The sequence below is a fragment of the Pleurodeles waltl genome, chromosome 11 (genome assembly GCF_031143425.1).
Source record: "Pleurodeles waltl isolate 20211129_DDA chromosome 11, aPleWal1.hap1.20221129, whole genome shotgun sequence".
Taxonomy (NCBI): Eukaryota; Metazoa; Chordata; class Amphibia; order Caudata; family Salamandridae; genus Pleurodeles; species Pleurodeles waltl.
The window spans coordinates 383,648,146-383,657,617 of record NC_090450.1 but is presented as its reverse complement, the minus strand read 5'-3'; positions in this window follow the sequence as shown (position 1 = coordinate 383,657,617).

The window sequence follows — 9,472 nt, the reverse complement described above, 5'->3', positions numbered from 1 at the left end:
ACGTGGACACATCACATTTTTTTAAAGAAAACAGAGGTGTTTTTTGCAAAGTGCCTACCTGTAGATTTTGGCCTCTAGCTCAGCCGGCACCTAGGGAAATCTATCAAACCTATGCATTTTTGAAAACTAGAGACAGAGGGGAATCCAAGATGGGGTGACTTGTGGGGCTCTGACCAGGTTTTTTTACCAGGAATCCTTTGCAAACCTCAAAATTTGGCAACAAAAACACATTTTCCTCACATTCTGGTGACAGGAAGTTCTGGAATCAGAGAGGAGACACAAATTTCCTTCCACCCAGCGTTCCCGCAAGTCTCCCGATAAAAATGATACCTCACTTGTGTGGGTAGGCCTGGCGCCCACGACAGGAAATGCCCAAAACGCAATGTGGACACATCACATTTTTGAAAGAAAACAGAGGTGTTTTTTGCAAAGTGCCTACCTGTAGATTTTGGCCTCTAGCTCAGCCGGCACATAGTGAAACCTACCAAACCTGTGCATTTTTGAAAACTAGAGACCTAGGGGAATCCAAGATGGGGTGACTTGTGGGGCTCTGACCAGGTTCTGTTACCCAGAATCCTTTGCAAACCTCAAAATGTTGCTAAAAAAACACATTTTCCTCACATTTTGGTGACAGAAAGTTCTGGAATCAGAGAGGAGCCACAAATTTCCTTCCACCCAGCGTTCCCCCAAGTCTCCTGATAAAAATGATACCTCACTTGTGTGGGTAGGCCTAGCACCCGCGACAGGAAATGCCCCAAAACGCAACGTGGACACATCACATTTTTTTAAAGAAAACAGGTGTTTTTTGCAAAGTGCCTACCTGTAGATTTTGGCCTCTAGCTCAGCCGGCACCTAGGGAAACCTACCAAACCTATGCATTTTTTAAAACTAGAGACAGAGGGGAATCCAAGATGGGGTGACTTGTGGGGCTCTGACCAGGTTTTGTTACCAGGAATCCTTTGCAAACCTCAAAATGTTGCTAAAAAAACACATTTTCCTCACATTTTGGTGACAGAAAGTTCTGGAATCAGAGAGGAGCCACAAATTTCCTTCCACCCAGCGTTCCCCCAAGTCTCCCAATAAAAATTATACCTCACTTGTGTGGGTAGGACTAGCGCCCACGAAAGGAAATGGCCCAAAACACAACGTGGACACATCAAATTTTTTCATAGAAAACAGTGCCTACCTGTGGATTTTGGCCTGTAGCTCAGCCGGCACCTAGGGAAACCTACCAAACCAGCGCATTTTTGAAAACTAGAGATCTAGGGGAATCCAAGATGGGGTGACTTGTGGGGCTCTGACCAGGTTCTGTTACCCAGAATCCTTTGCAAACCTCAAAATGTGGCTAAAAAAACACATTTTCCTCACATTTTGGTGACAGAAAGTTCTGGAATCAGAGAGGAGACACAAATTTGCTTCCACCCAGCGTTCCCCCAAGTCTCCCGATAAAAATGATACCTCACTTGTGTGGGTAGGCCTGGCTCCCGCGACAGGAAATGCCCCAAAACGCAATGTGGACACATCACATTTTTGAAAGAAAACAGAGGTGTTTTTTGCAAAGTGCCTACCTGTAGATTTTGGCCTCTAGCTCAGCCGGCACCTAGGGAAACCTACCAAACCAGCGCATTTTTGAAAACTAGAGATCTAGGGGAATCCAAGATGGGGTGACTTGTGGGGCTCTGACCAGGTTCTGTTACCCAGAATCCTTTGCAAACCTCAAAATGTTGCTAAAAAAACACATTTTCCTCACATTTTGGTGACAGAAAGTTCTGGAATCAGAGAGGAGCCACAAATTTCCTTCCACCCAGCGTTCCCCCAAGTCTCCCGATAAAAATGATACCTCACTTGTGTGGGTAGGCCTAGCACCCGCGACAGGAAATGCCCCAAAACGCAACGTGGACACATCAAATTTTTTGAAAGAAAACAGAGGTGTTTTTTGCAAAGTGCCTACCTGTAGATTTTGGCCTCTAGCTCAGCCGGCACCTAGGGAAACCTACCAAACCTATCCATTTTTGAAAACTAGAGACAGAGGGGAATCCAAGATGGGGTGACTTGTGGGGCTCTGACCAGGTTTTGTTACCAGGAATCCTTTGCAAACCTCAAAATGTTGCTAACAAAACACATTTTCCTCACATTTTGGTGACAGAAAGTTCTGGAATCAGAGAGGAGCCACAAATTTCCTTCCACCCAGCGTTCCCCCAAGTCTCCAGATAAAAATGATACCTCACTTGTGTGGGTAGGCCTAGCACCCGCGACAGGAAATGCCCCAAAACGCAACGTGGACACATCACATTTTTTTAAAGAAAACAGAGGTGTTTTTTGCAAAGTGCCTACCTGTAGATTTTGGCCTCTAGCTCAGCCGGCACCTAGGGAAATCTATCAAACCTATGCATTTTTGAAAACTAGAGACAGAGGGGAATCCAAGATGGGGTGACTTGTGGGGCTCTGACCAGGTTTTTTTACCAGGAATCCTTTGCAAACCTCAAAATTTGGCAACAAAAACACATTTTCCTCACATTCTGGTGACAGGAAGTTCTGGAATCAGAGAGGAGACACAAATTTCCTTCCACCCAGCGTTCCCGCAAGTCTCCCGATAAAAATGATACCTCACTTGTGTGGGAAGGCCTGGCGCCCACGACAGGAAATGCCCAAAACGCAATGTGGACACATCACATTTTTGAAAGAAAACAGAGGTGTTTTTTGCAAAGTGCCTACCTGTAGATTTTGGCCTCTAGCTCAGCCGGCACATAGTGAAACCTACCAAACCTGTGCATTTTTGAAAACTAGAGACCTAGGGGAATCCAAGATGGGGTGACTTGTGGGGCTCTGACCAGGTTCTGTTACCCAGAATCCTTTGCAAACCTCAAAATGTTGCTAAAAAAACACATTTTCCTCACATTTTGGTGACAGAAAGTTCTGGAATCAGAGAGGAGCCACAAATTTCCTTCCACCCAGCGTTCCCCCAAGTCTCCTGATAAAAATGATACCTCACTTGTGTGGGTAGGCCTAGCACCCGCGACAGGAAATGCCCCAAAACGCAACGTGGACACATCACATTTTTTTAAAGAAAACAGGTGTTTTTTGCAAAGTGCCTACCTGTAGATTTTGGCCTCTAGCTCAGCCGGCACCTAGGGAAACCTACCAAACCTATGCATTTTTTAAAACTAGAGACAGAGGGGAATCCAAGATGGGGTGACTTGTGGGGCTCTGACCAGGTTTTGTTACCAGGAATCCTTTGCAAACCTCAAAATGTTGCTAAAAAAACACATTTTCCTCACATTTTGGTGACAGAAAGTTCTGGAATCAGAGAGGAGCCACAAATTTCCTTCCACCCAGCGTTCCCCCAAGTCTCCCAATAAAAATTATACCTCACTTGTGTGGGTAGGACTAGCGCCCACGAAAGGAAATGGCCCAAAACACAACGTGGACACATCAAATTTTTTCATAGAAAACAGTGCCTACCTGTGGATTTTGGCCTGTAGCTCAGCCGGCACCTAGGGAAACCTACCAAACCAGCGCATTTTTGAAAACTAGAGATCTAGGGGAATCCAAGATGGGGTGACTTGTGGGGCTCTGACCAGGTTCTGTTACCCAGAATCCTTTGCAAACCTCAAAATGTGGCTAAAAAAACACATTTTCCTCACATTTTGGTGACAGAAAGTTCTGGAATCAGAGAGGAGACACAAATTTGCTTCCACCCAGCGTTCCCCCAAGTCTCCCGATAAAAATGATACCTCACTTGTGTGGGTAGGCCTGGCTCCCGCGACAGGAAATGCCCCAAAACGCAATGTGGACACATCACATTTTTGAAAGAAAACAGAGGTGTTTTTTGCAAAGTGCCTACCTGTAGATTTTGGCCTCTAGCTCAGCCGGCACATAGGGAAACCTACCAAACCTGTGGATTTTTGAAAACTAGAGACCTAGGGGAATCCAAGATGGGGTGACTTGTGGGGCTCTGACCAGGTTCTGTTACCCAGAATCCTTTGCAAACCTCAAAATGTTGCTAAAGAAACACATTTTCCTCACATTTTGGTGACAGAAAGTTCTGGAATCAGAGAGGAGCCACAAATTTCCTTCCACCCAGCGTTCCCCCAAGTCTCCTGATAAAAATGATACCTCACTTGTGTGGGTAGGCCTAGCACCCGCGACAGGAAATGCCCCAAAACGCAACGTGGACACATCACATTTTTTTAAAGAAAACAGAGGTGTTTTTTGCAAAGTGCCTACCTGTAGATTTTGGCCTCTAGCTCAGCCGGCACCTAGGGAAACCTACCAAACCTATGCATTTTTTAAAACTAGAGACAGAGGGGAATCCAAGATGGGGTGACTTGTGGGGCTCTGACCAGGTTTTGTTACCAGGAATCCTTTGCAAACCTCAAAATGTTGCTAAAAAAACACATTTTCCTCACATTTTGGTGACAGAAAGTTCTGGAATCAGAGAGGAGCCACAAATTTCCTTCCACCCAGCGTTCCCCCAAGTCTCCCAATAAAAATTATACCTCACTTGTGTGGGTAGGACTAGCGCCCACAAAAGGAAATGGCCCAAAACACAACGTGGACACATCACATTTTTTCATAGAAAACAGTGCCTACCTGTGGATTTTGGCCTGTAGCTCAGCCGGCACCTGGGGAAACCTATCAAACCAGCGCATTTTTGAAAACTAGAGATCTAGGGGAATCCAAGATGGGGTGACTTGTGGGGCTCTGACCAGGTTCTGTTACCCAGAATCCTTTGCAAACCTCAAAATGTGGCTAAAAAAACACATTTTCCTTACATTTTGGTGACAGAAAGTTCTGGAATCAGAGAGGAGCCACAAATTTCCTTCCACCCAGCGTTCCCCCAAGTCTCCCGATAAAAATGATACCTCACTTGTGTGGGTAGGCCTAGCACCCGCGACAGGAAATGCCCCAAAACGCAACGTGGACACATCACATTTTTTTTAAAGAAAACAGAGTTGTTTTTTGCAAAGTGCCTACCTGTAGATTTTGGCCTCCAGCTCAGCCGGCACCTAGGGAAACCTACCAAACCAGTGCGACCCTAGAGACCTAGGGGAATGCAATATGGGGTGACTTGTGGGGCTCTGACCAGGTTCTGTTACCCAGAATCCTTTGCAAACCTCAAAATTTGGCTAAAAAAACTCATTTTCCTTACATTTTGGTGACAGAAAGTTCTGGAATCAGAGAGGAGCCACAAATTTCCTTCCACCCAGCGTTCCCCCAAGTCTCCCGATAAAAATGATACCTCACTTGTGTGTGTAGGCCTAGCGCCCGTGACAGTAAATGCCCCAAAACACAAAGTGGACACATCACATTTTTAAAAAGAAAACAGAGGTGTTTTTTGCAAAGTGCCTACCTGTAGATTTTGGCCTCTAGCTCAGCCGGCACCTAGGGAAACCTACCAAACCTGTGCATTTTTGAAAACTAGAGACCTAGGGGAATGCAATATGGGGTGACTTGTGGGGCTCTGACCAGGTTCTGTTACCCAGAATCCTTTGCAAACCTCAAAATGTTGCTAAAAAAACAAATTTTCCTTACATTTTGGTGACAGAAAGTTCTGGAATCAGAGAGGAGCCACAAATTTCCTTCCACCCAGCGTTACCCCAAGTCTCCCGATAAAAATGATACCTCACTTGTGTGGGTAGGCCTAGCACCCGCGACAGGAAATGCCCCAAAACGCAACGTGAACACATCACATTTTTTTAAAGAAAACAGAGTTGTTTTTTGCAAAGTGCCTACCTGTAGATTTTGGCCTCTAGCTCAGCCGGCACCTAGGGAAACCTACCAAACCTATGCATTTTTGAAAACTAGAGACAGAGGGGAATCCAAGATGGGGTGACTTGTGGGGCTCTGACCAGGTTTTGTTACCAGGAATCCTTTCCAAACCTCAAAATGTTGCTAACAAAACACATTTTCCTCACATTTTGGTGACAGAAAGTTCTGGAATCAGAGAGGAGCCACAAATTTCCTTCCACCCAGCGTTCTCCCAAGTCTCCAGATAAAAATGATACCTCACTTGTGTGGGTAGGCCTAGCACCCGCGACAGGAAATGCCCCAAAACGCAACGTGGACACATCACATTTTTTTTAAAGAAAACAGAGGTGTTTTTTGCAAAGTGCCTACCTGTAGATTTTGGCCTCTAGCTCAGCCGGCACCTAGGGAAATCTATCAAACCTATGCATTTTTGAAAACTAGAGACAGAGGGGAATCCAAGATGGGGTGACTTGTGGGGCTCTGACCAGGTTTTGTTACCAGGAATCCTTTGCAAACCTCAAAATTTGGCAACAAAAACACATTTTCCTCACATTCTGGTGACAGGAAGTTCTGGAATCAGAGAGGAGACACAAATTTCCTTCCACCCAGCGTTCCCCCAAGTCTCCCGATAAAAATGATACCTCACTTGTGTGGGTAGGCCTGGCGCCCGCGACAGGAAATGCCCCAAAACGCAATGTGGACACATCACATTTTTGAAAGAAAACAGAGGTGTTTTTTGCAAAGTGCCTACCTGTAGATTTTGGCCTCTAGCTCAGCCGGCACATAGTGAAACCTACCAAACCTGTGCATTTTTGAAAACTAGAGACCTAGGGGAATCCAAGATGGGGTGACTTGTGGGGCTCTGACCAGGTTCTGTTACCCAGAATCCTTTGCAAACCTCAAAATGTTGCTAAAAAAACACATTTTCCTCACATTTTGGTGACAGAAAGTTCTGGAATCAGAGAGGAGCCACAAATTTCCTTCCACCCAGCGTTCCCCCAAGTCTCCTGATAAAAATGATACCTCACTTGTGTGGGTAGGCCTAGCACCCGCGACAGGAAATGCCCCAAAACGCAACGTGGACACATCCCATTTTTTTAAAGAAAACAGCTGTTTTTTGCAAAGTGCCTACCTGTAGATTTTGGCCTCTAGCTCAGCCGGCACCTAGGGAAACCTACCAAACCTATGCATTTTTTAAAACTAGAGACAGAGGGGAATCCAAGATGGGGTGACTTGTGGGGCTCTGACCAGGTTTTGTTACCAGGAATCCTTTGCAAACCTCAAAATGTTGCTAAAAAAAACACATTTTCCTCACATTTTGGTGACAGAAAGTTCTGGAATCAGAGAGGAGCCACAAATTTCCTTCCACCCAGCGTTCCCCCAAGTCTCCTGATAAAAATGATACCTCACTTGTGTGGGTAGGCCTAGCACCCGCGACAGGAAATGCCCCAAAACGCAACGTGGACACATCCCATTTTTTTAAAGAAAACAGCTGTTTTTTGCAAAGTGCCTACCTGTAGATTTTGGCCTCTAGCTCAGCCGGCACCTAGGGAAATCTATCAAACCTATGCATTTTTGAAAACTAGAGACAGAGGGGAATCCAAGATGGGGTGACTTGTGGGGCTCTGACCAGGTTTTGTTACCAGGAATCCTTTGCAAACCTCAAAATTTGGCAACAAAAACACATTTTCCTCACATTCTGGTGACAGGAAGTTCTGGAATCAGAGAGGAGACACAAATTTCCTTCCACCCAGCGTTCCCCCAAGTCTCCCGATAAAAATGATACCTCACTTGTGTGGGTAGGCCTGGCGCCCGAGACAGGAAATGCCCCAAAACGCAATGTGGACACATCACATTTTTTTAAAGAAAACAGCTGTTTTTTGCAAAGTGCCTACCTGTAGATTTTGGCCTCTAGCTCAGCCGGCACCTAGGGAAACCTACCAAACCTATGCATTTTTTAAAACTAGAGACAGAGGGGAATCCAAGATGGGGTGACTTGTGGGGCTCTGACCAGGTTTTGTTACCAGGAATCCTTTGCAAACCTCAAAATGTTGCTAACAAAACACATTTTCCTCACATTTTGGTGACAGAAAGTTCTGGAATCAGAGAGGAGCCACAAATTTCCTTCCACCCAGCGTTCCCCCAAGTCTCCCGATAAAAATGATACCTCACTTGTGTGGGTAGGCCTGGCGCCCGCGACAGGAAATGCCCCAAAACGCAACGTGGACACATCACATTTTTTAAACAAAACAGAGGTGTTTTTTGCAAAGTGCCTCCTGTAGATTTTGGCCTCTAGCTCAGCCGGCACATAGGGAAACCTACCAAACCTGTGCATTTTTGAACACTAGAGACAGAGGGGAATCCAAGATGGGGTGACTTGTGGGGCTCTGACCAGGTTTTGTTACCAGGAATCCTTTGCAAACCTCAAAATTTGGCTAAAAAAAACACATTTTCCTCACATTCTGGTGACAGGAAGTTCTGGAATCAGAGAGGAGACACAAATTTCCTTCCACCCAGCATTCCCCCAAGTCTCCCGATAAAAATGATACCTCACTTGTGTGGGTAGGCCTGGCGCCCGCGACAGGAAATGCCCCAAAACGCAATGTGGACACATCACATTTTTTAAACAAAACAGAGGTGTTTTTTGCAAAGTGCCTCCTGTAGATTTTGGCCTCTAGCTCAGCCGGCACATAGGGAAACCTACCAAACCTGTGCATTTTTGAAAACTAGAGACCTAGGGGAATCCAAGATGGGGTGACTTGTGGGGCTCTGACTAGGTTCTGTTACCCAGAATCCTTTGCAACCCTCAAAATGTTGCTAAAAAAACACATTTTCCTCACATTTTGGTGACAGAAAGTTCTGGAATCAGAGAGGAGCCACAAATTTCCTTCCACCCAGCATTCCCCCAAGTCTCCTGATAAAAATGATACCTCACTTGTGTGGGTAGGCCTAGCACCCGCGACAGGAAATGCCCCAAAACGCAACGTGGACACATCACATTTTTTTAAAGAAAACAGAGGTGTTTTTTGCAAAGTGCCTACCTGTAGATTTTGGCCTCTAGCTCAGCCGGCACCTAGGGAAACCTACCAAACCAATGCATTTTTTAAAACTAGAGACAGAGGGGAATCCAAGATGGGGTGACTTGTGGGGCTCTGACCAGGTTTTGTTACCAGGAATCCTTTGCAAACCTCAAAATGTGGCTAAAAAAAACACATTTTCCTCACATTCTGGTGACAGGAAGTTCTGGAATCAGAGAGGAGACACAAATTTCCTTCCACCCAGCGTTCCCCCAAGTCTCCCGATAAAAATGATACCTCACTTGTGTGGGTAGGCCTGGCGCCCGCGACAGGAGATGCCCCAAAACGCAATGTGGACACATCACATTTTTTAAACAAAACAGAGGTGTTTTTTGCAAAGTGCCTCCTGTAGATTTTGGCCTCTAGCTCAGCCGGCACATAGGGAAACCTACCAAACCTCTGCATTTTTGAACACTAGAGACAGAGGGGAATCCAAGATGGGGTGACTTGTGGGGCTCTGACCAGGTTTTGTTACCAGGAATCCTTTGCAAACCTCAAAATTTGGCTAAAAAAAACAAATTTTCCTCACATTCTGGTGACAGGAAGTTCTGGAATCAGAGAGGAGACACAAATTTCCTTCCACCCAGCATTCCCCCAAGTCTCCCGATAAAAATTATACCTCACTTGTGTGGGTAGGCCTGGCG